This window comes from Triticum urartu, chromosome 1A (genome assembly GCF_056163025.1).
Source record: "Triticum urartu cultivar PI428250 chromosome 1A, HENAU_Tu73, whole genome shotgun sequence".
NCBI classification, from domain to species: Eukaryota; Viridiplantae; Streptophyta; class Magnoliopsida; order Poales; family Poaceae; genus Triticum; species Triticum urartu.
In genome coordinates this window covers 145,818,872-145,835,973 of record NC_141873.1, presented here as the reverse complement: position 1 = coordinate 145,835,973, position 17,102 = coordinate 145,818,872, and positions in this window count along the sequence as shown.

Genomic DNA, 17,102 nt, shown 5'->3' with positions numbered 1-17,102 from the left:
GAGCCGGCGCCACTGTCCAAGCCGGTTCATGCCATGTTCACCATATAGCAGGTGCGGCCGCACTTCGACGCCCTAATGGAGGAAGAGCTACCGGCGCAGGAGGACCTGTGCTGCAACCTCCGTCTCCTCAACGAGCACCGGTGAACAAACGAACGACAATGCCGTCGCGGACATGTGGCCCTATGACCCTGGCTTCCCAAATGAGCAGTGGGCACTGTATCAGACCATCCGTAGGGCCCGCGAGGCCCTCTCCGTCGTCCTTCGAGTTGTTGCGCTCACCGTGGCGCCTCCGTCTCGAGTTGTCAACATGGTCAACGGACATGAGGATGAGGAGATGACTTTACTTGGAGAGGATGACAGTGGGGACCCACCAGGGCCATAGCCGCACGTATGCAGGTGCCTCCTTATTAGTATATAAAACTATAATTTTTTTTGCTTCCTCATGGTTTCCTGACATCACGGTCCCACCCCATTGTCAACCAATGTAGTCAATAAATGAGAGAATTGCACAAGAAGCGGCCGACAGCTGGGACCAACCAGCTCGAGTAGTATTTGTGTTTTTGAGGTGTGAGCACTGCAGAGTTTTTCTTGAGCGATATTTAGCCCAGATATTAATTTTTCTCCTTTGAACAACAACGAAAACATCACTGCAGGTATTAACTGGGCGGGTTGTGGCCCTTCTAGCCCGGGCCAGATATCCAGCCCAGATATTAATTTATTTCAAGCTGAAAATGGCTAGCCCAGCTATACTTTTTTTTAGGAATACCCAGGCAAGGTCAAGTTGTTATCCTCCACCCCGCTGGGCTGCAAATCTTTCCTAGGAGGGATGCATTAGGCTTAACAAGAAAATGGGCTTCAAGAAATAATAAATGGGATGTAATTATAAAAACTGGGCAGTAACTATAAAAAAATGCACCAAACACGTAATTAATTTATAAATATTATTTTTGGATATTGAAAATTTTAATTTCATTAATTGTTGCAAGCGCAATGTTTCGTTGGATTTTTACGTAATACAAATTTATATTGAAATTGTATTTAATATGACTAGAAATTTCGGGATAAAAATATTTCGGATCTCGTCAAAATATGGGAAATTCTATTGAATTTTGTTTTGAACGGTTGGTTGAAATGGGCTGTACTTTTAACAAACTGTAAATGGGCTGTAGTAAATTCCATTAGAATTCAAAAATTGGTTGCACATTTTTACAAATCTCAAATGGGCTATAAGTTCTCTGCCACACACTTGTGGCCTTACTAAGTTGACGCGTCGCCTAAAAAAAAGAGTTGACGCGTATGCAAGGCTTTGTTAACTTATAGTCAACACACAGTTCAAGCAACAGTGGCCGTTGGATGTCCATCCAACGGATGCCGTGCTTCTTCTTCAATCTCGGTTATTCTAGCTTCACCCGCCCAAAAAATGATTCCTCCCCCTAACATCTGGGGCGCACCGTTTCAGAAGCTGGCCTGTGGGCCTACTAAGTTGACGCGTACCAAGGGCTTTGTCAACTTAGTCAATATGCACGATTCTAGCTGCAGGGACCGTACGATGAACATCCAACGGCCGTCGTGCTTCTTCAACTTCTGGTCTTCTTGCTCCAGCCGCCCAAAGCAGCGCCGGTCATGCTGCCTGCTCCTGCCTCTCGTGGTCGGCTGTGCTGTCGCGGAGGCCTCACCGCCCCGTACTACTCCCACCGCTGGCCAGGCCATCCCTCCACTCACCCACACCCCATGTTATTCTGCGGCGACGACAGCCTCACACCGCAGCCGAACCAGTGAACCCTCGTACTCCTCTCCGCGTGGGCATCCACTACCACGTCTTCCAGGGCTCTGCGTCGTCTCCTTCCTAGGCCTCGCCGACGTCCACCGCCCTGGTGCTCTCGGTGCAGCGAGGTCAACGTGGTCAAGGAATGGCTTCCATCGGACATGGACTGTACGTGGAGAGGCCGACATCTGGGTCCATGGTCGCAGCAAGGAAGTGCCTCCTTATTATGTGCAAAATAATTATTCCTCCACCTAACAGCGGGGACCCACCGGATGGGCCACCGTATTTTGCGAAAAAATGTTCCCCCCTGACTGCTGGGACCCACCAGTTACATCTTCGCATGCAAGGAAGTCCGTCTGGGCAAAAAAACCATTCGCCCCCCTGACTGCTAGGACCCACCAGCTAGATCTTCGCACGCAAGGAAGTGCCTGACAGTCGGGACCCACCTGGTCGAAGCGTACGTCGCGTTGTCATTCTGGTCGCGAATATGTACGTACATACTGGTCGATGTAGAGGCGCGCACGTGTCATAGTAGAGGCGCGCACGTAGCATGTACACGTACAGTGGCCAGTGTGCAAGAAAGAAAATACGGCCATGTACGTACATACGGGTGGGGTCTCGAACGCCTACTCGCGCATACGTACGGCCAGGGCTCGTGTACATGGCTGGGTCAGAATGGAGAAACTACGCCATCATCGTGTTCATGGGGAGCCAACCAGCTGGGTCGGAACAGAATGCGTCGTCGTGTTCATCGAGAGGGCTTGGATGGAACAGACGATGGAAATGAGGCCTGGTGTACCGCAGAACGAAGGAAACAGCCTTGTGTTCGACCGGTCACATTCGTAACGGCATCCTGTTCATCGAGAGGGGTCTGGCGTACCGCAAAACGGAGGAAACGGACCTCCTACGGTCGAAATGGGGTCCTGTTGATCGAGAGGGGTGTGGCGTACCACAAAACGAAGGAAACAGACTTGTGTTGGAGCGCTACAGTCGAAACGGGGGTCCTCTTCATCGGGAGGGGTGTGGCGTACCGCAAAACGGGACTCCACGTGATACTGTTCATCTCCACAATCGACCCCCTCCAGCCTCCACAGGCTACTGTTCATCCACCGTCGACCTCCTCCAGCCTCCACCTGCGACCGTTCATCCACGGGCTCCTGTTCATCCAGCCTCCACCGCGTGCTACTCCATCGTCTACTGTTCAACCAGCCCTCTCCAGGGGCTCCTGTTCAACCACCCCTCCACGGGCTACTGTTCATCCAGCCCTCCACCTTCTACTGTTCATCCAGCCCTCCACCTTCTACTGTTCATCCAGCCCTCCACGGGGTCCTATTCATCCAGCCCCAACCGGCTCGATCGATCAGGGTCCTGTTCATCCAGAGGCAACACCACGGGGTCCTGTTCATCCACCCCCACCGGGAACTGTTCATCCAACCCCCCCAGCAACGCTCACTGTTCATCCAGAGGCAGCATCGATCAGCTTCAGTTGGCATTAGTAGCGAAGGAATCGCTCGACCAGGTTCAGTTAACAGCCATCGATCGATCGCTTGGGTTCAGTAACGCGTAGCCTACAGTGCAATCGCTCGAGTTCAGTAGGCGAACGCCTCGCTCGGGTTCAGTTAGAGCCCAATGCCTCGCACCCATGCGCGTGCATGTACGAGAGAAATGCGCAAACCTCCATGCATCGCTCGTGCCCGACCACCCACCATAACCGGGAACACCCCGATATTTTCCTCGCCCTCGCTTCTACCATGATTTTTTCTGTCATGGACGGCCCAAAGAATGTCATGCAGCTGCATCTCCGGCCCTCCCAGGACGAAAAGCCCATTTTCTGTCATGATTTTTTGTCATAGAAGTAGGAGCCCACCACATCTATGATGATACCGGGTTTTGTCACAATTATCGTCATAGAAGTGTCATAAGTATGACAGAAAAAAATTCGTTCGGCCCAAAATGTCATGAATGTGTCTTTTTTTTAGTGTTGACCACTTCCTTCTTGGTACTTGAAGCATTTCTGGCAGAACGTCTGGCTGCCTGCATGGTAGACTGCCGAGTAGAAGGTGAAGCTTGGACGGACTGCTTAGCAGACGGTTTATCTATGCCGGACCGCTAATCTGGCGGTGTTGCTGTGACAGACTGCTGGGCTGTAGGAGCAGAGGCATCGGACTGCTGACCATGTCTTGAAGCTATGTCGGGTTTCTACGAAGGTGGTGCCAACTTGTCGGTGTGCTGAGGAGGCTGTACCAACGCGTTGGTTTGCTGAGCACGAAGTGCTGACGCATTGGTATGCTGATCACGCGCCTGCAGACCGACAAACTGATGAGCAGTCGGTTCTGGACCTACAAACTTCTTAGCAGGCGGTTCCAAAGCATCAGACTGCTTAGCAGTCTGTTCCACCAGGTTGGTCTCCTGAGCATGTGCTGCAGCTGGGTCTCCCCCCTGCACTGCTTCAGCGGACGGCATCTGAACCGGTGGTGCGTCATCAGCAGTTGTAGGCCTTGCCACAGGCTGCTTTGGGGCGGAGGATGACATGGCCTGTACGCCACATAGTCGGTCCGGCTGATCACAGGTTGATGCATCAGCCCGCGAGAGCTGCTCTGGCAAGGAGAGCGTCACCAGTTGAGGGGCGTGATAACCCACAAGTATAGGGGATCGCAATAGTTTTCAAGGGTAGAGTATTCAACCCAAATTTATTGATTCGACACAAGGGGAGCCAAAGAATATTCTCAAGTATTAACAGTTGAGTTGTCAATTCAACCGCACCTGAAAGACTTAATATCTGCAGCAAAGTATTTAGTAGCAAAGTAATATGATAGTAGCGGTAACGGTGGCCAATGTAACAGTAGCAGTTTTGTAGTGATTGTAACCGTGGCAACGGAAAAGTAACTAAGCAAAGATCAATATGTGAAAAGCTCGTAGGAAATGGATCAGTGATGGATAATTATGTCGGATGTGATTCCTAATGCAACAGTTATAACATCGGGTGACACAGAACTAGCTCCAGCTCATCAATGTAATGTAGGCATGTATTCCGAATATAGTCATACGTGCTTATGGAAAAGAACTTGCATGACATCTTTTGTCCTACCCTCCTGTGGCAGCGGGGTCCTATTGGAAACTAAGGGACATTAAGGCCTCCTTTTAATAGAGTACCAGACCAAAGCATTAACACTTAGTGAATACATGAACTCCTCAAACTATGGTCATCACCGGTAAGTATCCCGATTATTGTCACTTCGGGGTTAACGGATCATAACACATAATAGGTGACTATAGACTTGCAAGATATGATAAAGAACTCACATATATTCATGGAAACATAATGTGTTCAGATATGAAATCATGGCACTCGGGCCCTAGTGACAAGCATTAAGCATAGCAAAGCCATAACAACATCAATCTCAGAACATAATGGATACTAGGGATCAAACCCTAACAAATCTAACTCGATTCCATGATAAATCTCATCCAACCCATCACCGTCTAGCAAGGCTGCGATGGAATTACTCATGCACGGCAGTGAGCATCATGAAATTGGTGATGGAGGAAGGTTGATGATGACGATGGCGACGGATTCCCCTCTCCGGAGCCCCGAATGGACTCCAGATCGTCCCTCCCGAGAGAGATTAGGGCTTGGTGGCGGCTCCGTATCGTAAAACACGATGAATCCTTCTCTCTGATTTTTTTTCTCCCCGAACGTGAATATATAGAGTTGGAGTTGAGGTCAGTGGAGCACCAGGGGGGCCACGAGGCAGGGGGCGCGCCCAGGGGGGTAGGCGCGCCCCCACCCTCATGGACAGGGTGTGGGCCCCTTGGCCTATATTCTTTCGTCAGTATTTTTTATATATTCCAAAAATATTCTCCATTGATTTTCAGGTCATTCCGAGAACTTTTATTTCTGCACAAAAATAACACCATGGCAATTCTGCTGAAAACAACGTTAGTCCGGGTTAGTTCCGTTCAAATCATGCAAGTTAGAGTCCAAAACAAGGGCAAAAGTGTTTGGAAAAGTAGATACGATGGAGACGTATCAACTCCCCCAAGCTTATACCTTTGCTTGTCCTCAAGCAATTCAGTTGATAAACTGAAAGTGATAAAGAAGAACTTTTACAAACTCTGTTTGCTCTTGTTGTTGTAAATATGTAAAGCCAGCATTCAAGTTTTTAGCAAAGATTATGAACTAACCATATTCACAATAACATTTAGGTCTCATGTTTACTCATATCAATGACATAATCAACTAGCGAGCAATAATAATAAATCTCGGATGACAACACTTTCTCAAAACAATCATAATATGATATAACAAGATGGTATCACGCTAGCCCTTTCTAAGACCGCAAAACATAAATGCAGAGCACCTCTGAAGATCAAGGGCTGACTAGAAATTGTAATTCATGATAAAAGAGATCCAGTCGTACTCAATGTAAACTAATAATAATACATGCAAATGGCAGCGGTGCTCTTTGAGGGATGTGTATCAACAAGAGACAGTAAAAAAGGTTTATGAAGGGTCTTAATCTAAAAAGAATCCTTGGAGCGGGTCCCTGCTGCACGTCTGCGCTTGTGTCTCCGTTGTGCCGTATCCTGGACGGGTGTAGCATGATGATCATCTGTAAAAGAGGGGAACTTAGGTGAAAAAGTTGTCGTGCAAAAAGATAGTTTTTAAAGAAACCATGTATAACTAAAAATGAGTAGAAATTGCCACTTGTTTGCGCGCGTTGAGCCCCTTGTATTTGTAATAGGGGTGTGGCCATCAATCCGATACAAATTACATATAGCAGCGCCGGACTCGTCTAACCGTGTTCGTGGTCTTGACGACCTATCAAATGCTTTAGTTGGTGAGGCCGCTTTTAGTGTGCGGCTGCCAAGGCAGTCGCATTCTCTTCGGCGCGCAAAGATCGCTTAATATTTCCGTTCACTTTAATGATGCCACGTGGACCGGGCATCTTGAGCGTGAGGGAAGCGTAATGCGGTATTGCATTAAAGCGAGCAAAAGCTTCGCGTCCAAGTAGTGCTTGATAACCGCTTTGGAACGGAGCAATGTGGAAGGTTAAATGTTCGCTACGGGAGTTATCGGGGAAGCCGAATATAACCTTTAGTAGCAGGGAGCCCGTGCAGTGAGCCCCTGGGCCTGGCGTTACTCTTTTAAAGGTAGTGTTGCTATGGAAAATTTTCGTTGGGTCTATCCCCATTTCGCGGATTGTATCTTGGTATATCAGGTTTAAACTGCTGCCACCGTCCATCAGGACTCGTGTAAAGTGGTATCTGTCAATTATTGGGTCTAATACCAAGGCAGCCCATCCTGCACGCCAGATACTTGCTGAGTAATCCCGATGGTCAAAAGTGATTGGTTGAAACGACCAGTGGCAGGACTCCACAGTGACAGGCCCTTGGGCATATTTATCTAGGAGTGCCGCTTTGTTTCTCTCCTTTATCACGTGTAACACGTTTACTGTTTTGACTTCTGGTGGAAATTTCTTTTGTTCCCCAATGTCTTGCTCGAGAGGCTGATCCTCGTCTTCGCTTGGTGTATCCTCCCCCTTGTGTACGGCGTTGAGCTTGCCGGACTGCTTGAAGACCCAACATTCTCTATGGGTATGATTAGCAGGTTTACCGGGGGTGCTATGGATCTGACATACTTGGTCCAGAATTTTGTTTAGGCTGGACAGTTCGTCTCTGGCGCCTTTAGAGGGAGGCTTTTGCTGACTTGGCCGGGAGCTTTTGAATCTGGCGTTTACTGTCGTGCTCTTCGTGATGTCTTCTTTATTCCGGCATTTGTTATTGTTGTTGTGCCGTGATTTCCCGTTTCCATCTCTAACTTTGGATGTACTGGGGTCACTGGTGCTGCATCTGGCTAGCCAGCTATCCTCACCCATGCAAAAGCGGGTCATGAGGCTTGTTAATGCTGCCATTGTTCTCGGCTTTTCTTGGCGGAGGTGTCTGGCAAGCCATTCGTCACGGACGCTATGCTTAAAAGCTGCCAAGGCTTCGGCATCCGGACAGTCGACTATTTGGTTCTTTTTAGTAAGAAACATGTTCCAAAGCTTTCGGGCTGACTCTCCGGGTTGTTGAGTTATATGACTCAAATTGTCCACGTCCGGAGGTCGGACATAAGTCCCTTGAAAATTTTCCCGAAAAGTGTCTTCAAACTCTTCCCAGCTTCCAATGGAGTTTTCGGGGAGGCTTTTAAGCCAGTGCCGAGCTGGCCCTTTGAGTTTGAGGGGTAAGTATTTAATGGCGTGGAGATCGTCTCCTCGAGCCATATGGATGTGGTGGATATAGTCCTCAATCCAGACCCCAGGGTCTATTGTTCCGTCGTATGCCTCTATGTTTACGGGTTTGAGTCCCTCTAGAAATTCATGGTCCAGTACCTCATCGGTGAAACATAGGGGGTGTGCGGCACCCCTGTATCTGGGCGTATCGTGGTGTTCGGATGTTTGGTGTGTTGCATCGTGTGCTGGAGTGCGCTTGCGCGGTCCATAGATGGATCTAGTTGCTCCGTCCTTTTGATGCGAGCACTTGCGTGGATCGCGTATTGGCTTCTGTGCGGCATTGCTTGCCGCTCCATGTTGGCCGTGAGGTCGTCTATCCGGCCGGGTGGCCATTTTAATTTTTGGTTTCGGGGGATCTAAGGCCTCCTCATCGAATTCAGGCGGCAACTTCCGCTTCGGGTAGCTCTTGGTGAGGCGATTACCGCCATACTTCGCTGCTGTGTTGAGTACTTTACTCCATCTGATTTGGAGTGTGTCTTGCGCCGCCTTGAGCCTTTTCTTCTGCCTTTTTAGACTCCTCGTGGTGGCAACAAGCCTTTGATGGGCATTTTGTTGCTCCGGGCGTCTGTCCGGTGTTATGTCCTCCGGACTATTATCCTTGACAGAGTTGGTTTGTTTGGTTTGATTCTCCACGTTGCCATGGTCCGGTAGTGGTTTGCCCTGCTCTAATGCTGGGTCTATATGATCGTTATTTCTGTCAAGGAGGGATTTGGGGCGGCGCTTACGCCGCCGCTTTGACTGCTTCTCAAGGAGACAGTCCTTCGTTGCGTCCTTCTGTTCCTCGTCGTCGTTTTCCTTTGGTGTGTCCACCATGTATACGTCATGTGATGAGGTGGACGTCCAGTACCCTATGGGCAGTGGTTCCTCTTTGTCTCTCGCATCGTCGTCCATACCGTCGATGTTTTCAGAGTCGAAGTCGAGCATGTCAGTTAAGTCATCGACAGTGGCTACTAAGTGGGTGGTGGGTGGGTCGCGAATTTCTTCATCGTCCGCATCCCAGTCCTGCCGGACATAGTTCGGACAGGATCCTCCTAATAAGGAGAGAGACCTTAAGGAGTTCAGTATGTCGCCAAAGGGTGAGTGCTGAAAAATATCCACAGAGGTAAATTCCATGATGGCGCCCAATCAGATTCGATAGGAACGGGCGCAGGCGGTTCGGAGTCCGTGGCCGGAGAAGGATCCGGCAGTTTAACAACACGACTCTCGTGCAAGGTAAGGTCGATGTTTGGCTTGATCGCCGCTGAGGGTAAGGCCTCCGTGGCGGGGTCCATCCACCCATCCGGGGAAGGCACAACTGGCTCCGAATTGAGGGTCGGAGCGGCTGCCGGTGCGATCTCCTTAACACTGTCCAATGGGAGAGCTAAGTCATACTCATCGTGACCGCATGGCGCACGAGGCAGAGGCTCGAATCCGTTGAAGATCAAGTCTCCACGGATATCGGCCGTGTAGTTTAAGCTTCCAAACCTGACCTGATGGCCAGGGGCGTAACTTTCAATCTGCTCCAGATGGCCAAGCGAATTGGCCCGCAGTGCAAAGCCGCCGAACACGAAGATCTGTCCGGGGAGAAAAGTCTCACCCTGGACTGCATCGCCATCGATGATAGTAGGAGCCATCAAGCCTAATGGCGACGACACAGAGGAACTCTCAATGAAAGCACCAATGTCGGTGTCAAAACCGGCGGATCTCGGGTAGGGGGTCCCGAACTGTGCGTCTAGGCTGGATGGTAACAGGAGGCAGGGGACACAATGTTTTACCCAGGTTCGGGCCCTCTTGATGGAGGTAAAACCCTACGTCCTGCTTGATTAATATTGATGATATGGGTAGTACAAGATTAGATCTACCACGAGATTAGAGAGGCTAAACCCTAGAAGCTAGCCTATGGTATGATTCTATGTTGTAGTTGTTGTGTCCTACGGACTAAAACTCTCCGGTTTATATAGACACTGGAGAGGGTTAGGGTTACACAAGGTCGGTTACAAAGGAGGAGATATCCATATCCGTATTGCCTAGCTTGCCTTCCACGCCAAGTAGAGTCCCATCCGGACACGAGACGAAGTCTTCAATCTTGTATCTTCATAGTCTAACAGTCTGGCCAATGGAGATAGTCCGGCTGTCCGGAGACCAACTAATCCAGGACTCCCTCACCCGGGGTAGTCAAAATATTGGCGACCCTTTTGTCCATCGGTGCCTTTGCCACCGATGAACGAGGAATGGCTCGGGTGCTCATGCTATCATGCATCCTCCAGTGCGCACGCTGGGGATGAGCTCGCACGAGCTGTGTTTTTTTGTCCCACAACGCCGCTCGAGCCACCCGCAGACCGGCCGGCAACCTGCAAATTACACCATCCAACTGTAGCCGCACACATTATGACAGCAACTCAACCAACCGGACGAAATTCAAGCAAACACGTAGACAAACTGATATTTCATATAAACAACGATGGAAATCATATAAAATACCGGATTTTCATACAAACATGACGGATTTCATTACATTCAAATGAACTACGCGGTGCTAGTTCTGGGCAACACAGGTATATAATACCTGGCCTAAATGGTCGCCCGCCGATCGATTTGTGTTCCTCATGTCCGGTAGTACGATCACCGGACTGTCAGGAGCCCCGGAGGTATATGCTTCAGCGCAAAGGATGGCTCGCTTCCCCATTGCCCAACTGACATCATTGGCTGTTGCCGAAGATGATGGTGGCCGGCACCGGTTCGAGTTCATCACCGGCCACTACTTCGCTATGGCTGGCACCCGCTCGAGTTCATCCTAACATTCCCCTCTTCCGTGGAGCCCATGCGGGGTCGACGAAGGTCCTCGCAACAAAAGGATCCGGCAAGACACCTGCTGTGTACGCCGGCGTCGCCTCCGCGGTTGCCTTCATGGGTCCCAAGCGGCAGTGGCCTCTCGTGTTCTACTTCTCCTCGATGATGGCGGTGGACGCGGAGGCGCTGGCCACCGACTCGTCGCTCTCCGCGCACCCGGCTTCTGTCGCTGCTTGCATGGCGCGGCCGCCGGCATGGGAGTCCCGGCCACAGAAACGAGAGACGCGGTACGAGGCGGCGGCGTGGACGGCAGCAACGACGCCCGTGCGCCGCTCCTCGTCGAGCTGGCCTGGAGCGGCGAGTTGCTGAACCACGCACCGGCTTGGGGCGGCAACTAGCTCCGTCGGGCGAGCGGAGGGAGGTGGATCAGCGAGCTGCATAGCTCGTATCCAATGGGCTACCCAGCCGTCTTGGATGCGGAATAACTACTCTTCGTAAGCCATTGTAAGAGTGGACAAAATGGTGGAGGAGATAGGGGAGCGGCGGAGGTGTGCGATTCTTGGCCGGCATTTGGCCTCGTTTAAATAGGAGATTAAATAGACGGCGGACGGGAGGAGCTCGGCTGGCGTTGCGTTTAACGCCGGCCCGATCATGAACGGACGTGTGACCGGAGTGGGTTTCTCGGCTTCCACACGGGCGGGTTTCATGGAGGCATTTGAATGCGGCACGGAGGCGTGTTCAGCCGCACGTGCCGCGAGTGGCGCCCTCGACTCTAACCTAGGACACCCCGCCATTCTTCCACTGACGTGTGGGCTCTTTGGGTGCATGGCCTGCATGTCAGTGACCCAACGCAGGCAGCGCACAGCAGAGGAACCTTTGGTGGGCCAGGGCGGTCAGAAGCGGGCATTTCATAAACCGATGATTGTTCATTGAGTGTGACGTCATCTTTTTCATGTAGATAAGCCTACTATGTTGATAGCCCGTTTGATACATTGTGATTCATAAAGACCGTTGCAAACATCAATGTTCTACTTATCACAGATAAGATTGATTAATACCCGTAACAATCCATGTCCTTAACAAAGGGTGCATGCACATATAGGTTGAGCGTGTGTCTTGCGTCGTGTGCTGTGTGCATGCAGGCGTGCGAGTGTTGCGTGCGTGCAAGGGTACGTTTCAGTGTTGCATGCATGGGTGCGTACGTGCGTGTGTTCGTGAGTGCATGTGTACGTGTCAGTGTTGCACGCCAGCATGCGTGCGTGTGTATGTGTCAGTGTTGCACGCCTACATGCGTGCGTGTCTTGCGTGCGTGCATTTGTACGTGCGGGGTGAGGCTACACGTCAGTCGACTGACTTTTTCATCTCTGGTCATTAGATTTTCCAGCCGTTGGATATGAAATCAAGGGCCTCCAGTTTATCATCAAACTCCACCCCACTGAGCCGCCAGCCACCACCGGCCGAACCGCCATCCCCCGCCGCCCGCGGCCGTCGCGCCCTCCCCGAAACCACTCCCCACCGCCGGTCCGCCGCCGCACCGGCCCATCCCTCTACCCCCCCCCCCCCCCCGCCGAGCTTTTTCTCCGGGGATCCCCACCCCACCGCCCAATGAATGCCCCCCAACCGCCGGTGACTGCCAACCAGAGGTCTCACGACTTCGAATACCCACCGACCACTAATTTATTACCATTTTTGTCCTTCATATACGCGCTGACGGGTGGGCCCTATGGTAATGTGCGCTGCTGAATGTGGACCGTTTGACTGGTCAATTGATCGTGTTATCAACAAATTACGGAGCTGTATGGTGAGCCAGTGACCGTATGATCACCCTAAAATGTACTCCTATTTTATTAACACAGTACAGACTCAAACTACCATTTCTTTGTTTCATATACAGGCTGACAGGTGGGCCCCATGGTTACGTGCCCCGATGGTGCAACACTAGTTGCGCCGCGTGGAATGTTTGACTCGTCAATTGATTGTGTCATCAACAAAATACAGAGTTGTACGGGTGAACTAGTGACCGTATAATCATGATATGTATTTGTTTAACACGGTACAGACGCAAGGGCTCATATATACGCGCAAGCACTCACCGCTATAAGCGCACACACGCGAACCCTATCCCTATGAGCACCTTCAAGAGAGTGGGCCAGCATATATGATCTTGAGATTTTACGGAGTCACCATAGGTGCCTCATAGTCGAGTGGAACGTTTCCTCCCACTGAACGTACATCGCCGGAAAATACTGAAATTAACACAAGATAAATGCGAGCACCGGGACTTTAACCTTGGTGGGCTCGAGAAACCACTGTCCTCTAACCATCCAACCACATGTTGGTTAGCACGACAAAATGTATGTGGTGACTGTGATGAGCTTATTCTGAAGTCCAGTGACCATATCGTGCTTTCTCTTCAAATACAATGACCGTAAGTGTCGTCAACAAAATACGGAGCACACGTCAAATGCAAAGTCCGTCAGTGTCATCAACAAAATATGGAGACGTATCATGAGCTAGATACCGTTGTACTATTGTATATGCTTATTTTCTTAGTGGCCGATTGCGTGTGTGGTGTGGTGGGCACATCATTTCTAGTTGTGGTGGGTCAACATGAAGACTCATGGGTCGGTTCCATCCTGCGCCACATATAGGTTGGATCGAGACGTGTTATACGAAGACCCATGTGGAGGACTCGGCGTACAACATGAAGCTACCAGAGTCGCGGAGGACTCTATCCCCACTGGTGATAAGCCGACGATATATGATTTGTAACCCTAGGCCCTTAGTATGTTATACAAGCTTGGGGGCTAGTTCGTCGATAGTATACACACATGGACAATGCCTGGTATTCACGTGTACTTTGTACACACCCCTATCACTAATATACAGTACCAGGAGTAGGCTCTTTCTTCAACTCCAAGGGTCCGATCCGAACTAGGGTAAAACTTTGCCTCGTATTACCATCTAGCCTACCAGCCAGGGATATCCTACCGAATGATATGATGAAATCATATCTACCAACTACTAAGAGAGAGGTGTGTCGCGGGGCAATGTGTGCGAGAGAGGCCTAAAGATAATGTGCGTGCGGGAGACACGTAGGCACATATATGTACGTATAGAGGGCTAGTAGAGACCGTGCATGTGTATATATGCATGTGAGAGAAATAGTGTTTTCCAACTGAGATTAGTGAAAAGAGTGGTACATAGTAGTCAGAGAGAGAGAGAGAGAGAGAAACAGAGAGAGCATGTGCGTGAGACACCCCGACACCCTGAGAGAGATTGTGAGCATGTGTGAAAGAGAAATGCCGATGCATATAAAGTGTGTGCACTTATGCGTTAGATAGAGAGATATATAACACGTTTGTGAGAACGGGGCGAGGCATAGTGCATCTACGTGTAAAAGGCGGTTCTACGCATTAAATTAAAATATAAATGGCATTATTATTTTTGGATGAGATCATGAATTTTGCAAATTGCATATGGACAAAAATTGGTCTATCAGACACCCATACTCTATTGAATTCTAGCATGTGCATGTGTTTATTTCATATTATCGATCCATAGAGTGAGAGCAGTTTGAAATACAGGCAATGGATGCTTTTGCAATTCATATATAAACATTAATTAGTGCACTCCATGTTGTTAGTGTGAAACACTTTATACATTTATCACTTGCATGGATACATTCCAAATTGCTAGCTATGAAATAGAATACATGTTGAATTCAACATAAAGGGGGTTTCGAAGATTCGAATTCATAGGAAGTGCATTCATCTATTTGAACCCGAGATAATGGCATTTGTAAATCAGATGTAAAAGGGGGCATCAATCTTTGTTGTGAGTTTGAACATGCTATATATATTCATATGCATATCTAACTTTTTTTTGCCACCAAGGAGATTATATCTGAAACCATGCATGAACTGAGGTAACTTGCATATTTTTTAATATATACTCGTGTACAATGTATATTCAAATGTACCCCCTCCATTCCAAAATAATCGTAGCTTTAGGATTTTCAAGAGTTAAGATTTGTGAAGTTTGACAAATCCTGAAAGTTCAATTCAAGAGAACCGAAAATGTTAATGCTTCTGCTCCCAAATATTGAACGAAGCGCCAAATAGGCCTCTGGTCACCCGAAACCGCGCAAGACTAATGTTTTGGTGGTAGGAAATTACTGTCCTAACTCTGGCCCGTGTAGCTTATCGGCCCGATGTCCAAAGGTCTAAACCGGGGTAGGTTTGTAACTTCACCAAGATGCCAGTATCAACCGCCTCCGAGAAGCATTCATACGCCGTGGGCGAAAACCCATGCGCTCGGCCGAAATCTATCCCGCCCACATTTGGGACACCTGACATGACTGTCCTACCCCCAACCCGCAATATGTCCGAAATTTTAGATGGGGGCAAAGTTTGTAACTTTCCCCAAATTTCAAACAAGCATGTCTCAAACCAAAACATTGTTCCCCCTTAGTTCCCCGCCTCCCTCCGTTTCCCCATTCATACTCCGTGGGCGCGAAAACGCCCTCTCCACCAGCCGCGAAACCCCAGCCTCCTCCGTCCTCCACCCCATAGCGGCCAATACACAGCCGCCCTCCTCCATCACGCCGGAGCCGGTACCCCGACGTCATCGTCCAACACAACCGCAACCGCAACGCCCTCAAGGACTTAGCGGCTGAAGCCGAGGCAGAGCTGCCTCCACGAGGCCGACGCCGACGTGCACCGTAATAGAACCATTCCGACCACGCCATCCTGCGCCTCACTGTTGCGGCTCCACTGTCGCAACCGTCCACCGCACCGGAGCTGTTCCCGCTACGCCGTCGTTCACCGCCTCGGATCTGCTTCCCCGCTGCCGACAGACGGCCACCGCACCACACTCAACAACTTGGCCATGGGTTCATCCAAGGCTGCACCATCCTCCACAACTTCTGGTTTCCGGCGAACAACAAGAAGATCGTCGGAAAAACAGAAGGAGGACACAGCACTGCCAGCAGAAAGAGGTACTCATCTTCCCTTATTCGTGCAAATCTTACGTCTCCGCTCACACCGTATTCATCCCACGAAAGAAACTAGTTGAGCGCTTCTTAATGCATCTTCTTCGTGATACTAAATGCACAAGGTTTCCTCGCTTTTACTATTTCACCTTTGCTAGAGGTCAGTAGCCCACCTGGATTTCAATTTAGGGTCAGTCGAACCACAATTAAAATAAGCAGCACCCGCTTAGGCACGCGGAGCACCTAGTCCACCTGTTCCCCGGGGAAGCGGCGCATCGGTGTCTATCATAGGGGTGTGGGGTGCAGGAGCTGCTTGCGCCCGATCTGGAGGTCGGCGGGGCTTGAATGGATGGCCGGGGGGCGGTGCCAAGCATGGCGGTGCGGTGAGGTCGAGGGGAGGGCGCAGGCAGGGGTGGAATACTGGGCCGGTGGTCGCTGGCGTTTCGAGGAAGATCGTCAACACTGACTGGCTGGAGGTAGATGAAGGCGATCTGCCCGTTCTTCGTACATCGGACGGTGCAGAAAAAATGGACTGACCTATTTGCTTTCAGTCGACTATTATTTTCATAGAATCCTATAGTAATTTAGTGTGCCATGCATGTTGTAGAGCTATCATATGTCTCCCGTCATTTATTTCTCACCAACCTGCTATCTGCTACCTTTACACTATACTAATTGTGCACACACTTCACCCATACTCACACTATTGTTTTTTATGCATGGGTATTTCAGACTCTGACGCAGTGTTGATGAATGCAGAAAAGAAAAGATAGAAGTCGTTCTAGTGTAATTCAAAGATAAGCACTAAGCGTTCCAGCGCTCTAATGGGTGCAGTGTCAGCAGTTGGAGACAGTAAATGTAGCTCTGCAGTTGATGATCTCAATTGCCACACACAACCATCCCAGGTGCTTGCTTTTTTACTTCGCGCTGTCAAATGTGGTTGCATGTTGCATATGGTGTCTAGCTTGTATTGCTTCCAATTTGGTTAAATTGCATCTGCTTACTTTACACATTATACCTTTGATAATGACATGCCTTCCTGTTTTTGATACATACTACATATGTCTATTAACCATGTTCGTACATCAAACTAATGCTCTTTTGTATCCCTCGTCAATCACTTATGATGAGACAGTCACCCGAGTGGGTTACTGTGAGACGCCCTACTCATTTAAAGAGTGTAGTGTCATCATCCCCACATGATTCTCAAGAAACAGCAAGGCTAAATGAAGATAGTCAACGTAGCTCTCTAGTTGATCACAGCAATTCCCCCACACCACCATCGCAGGTGCTTGCTCTT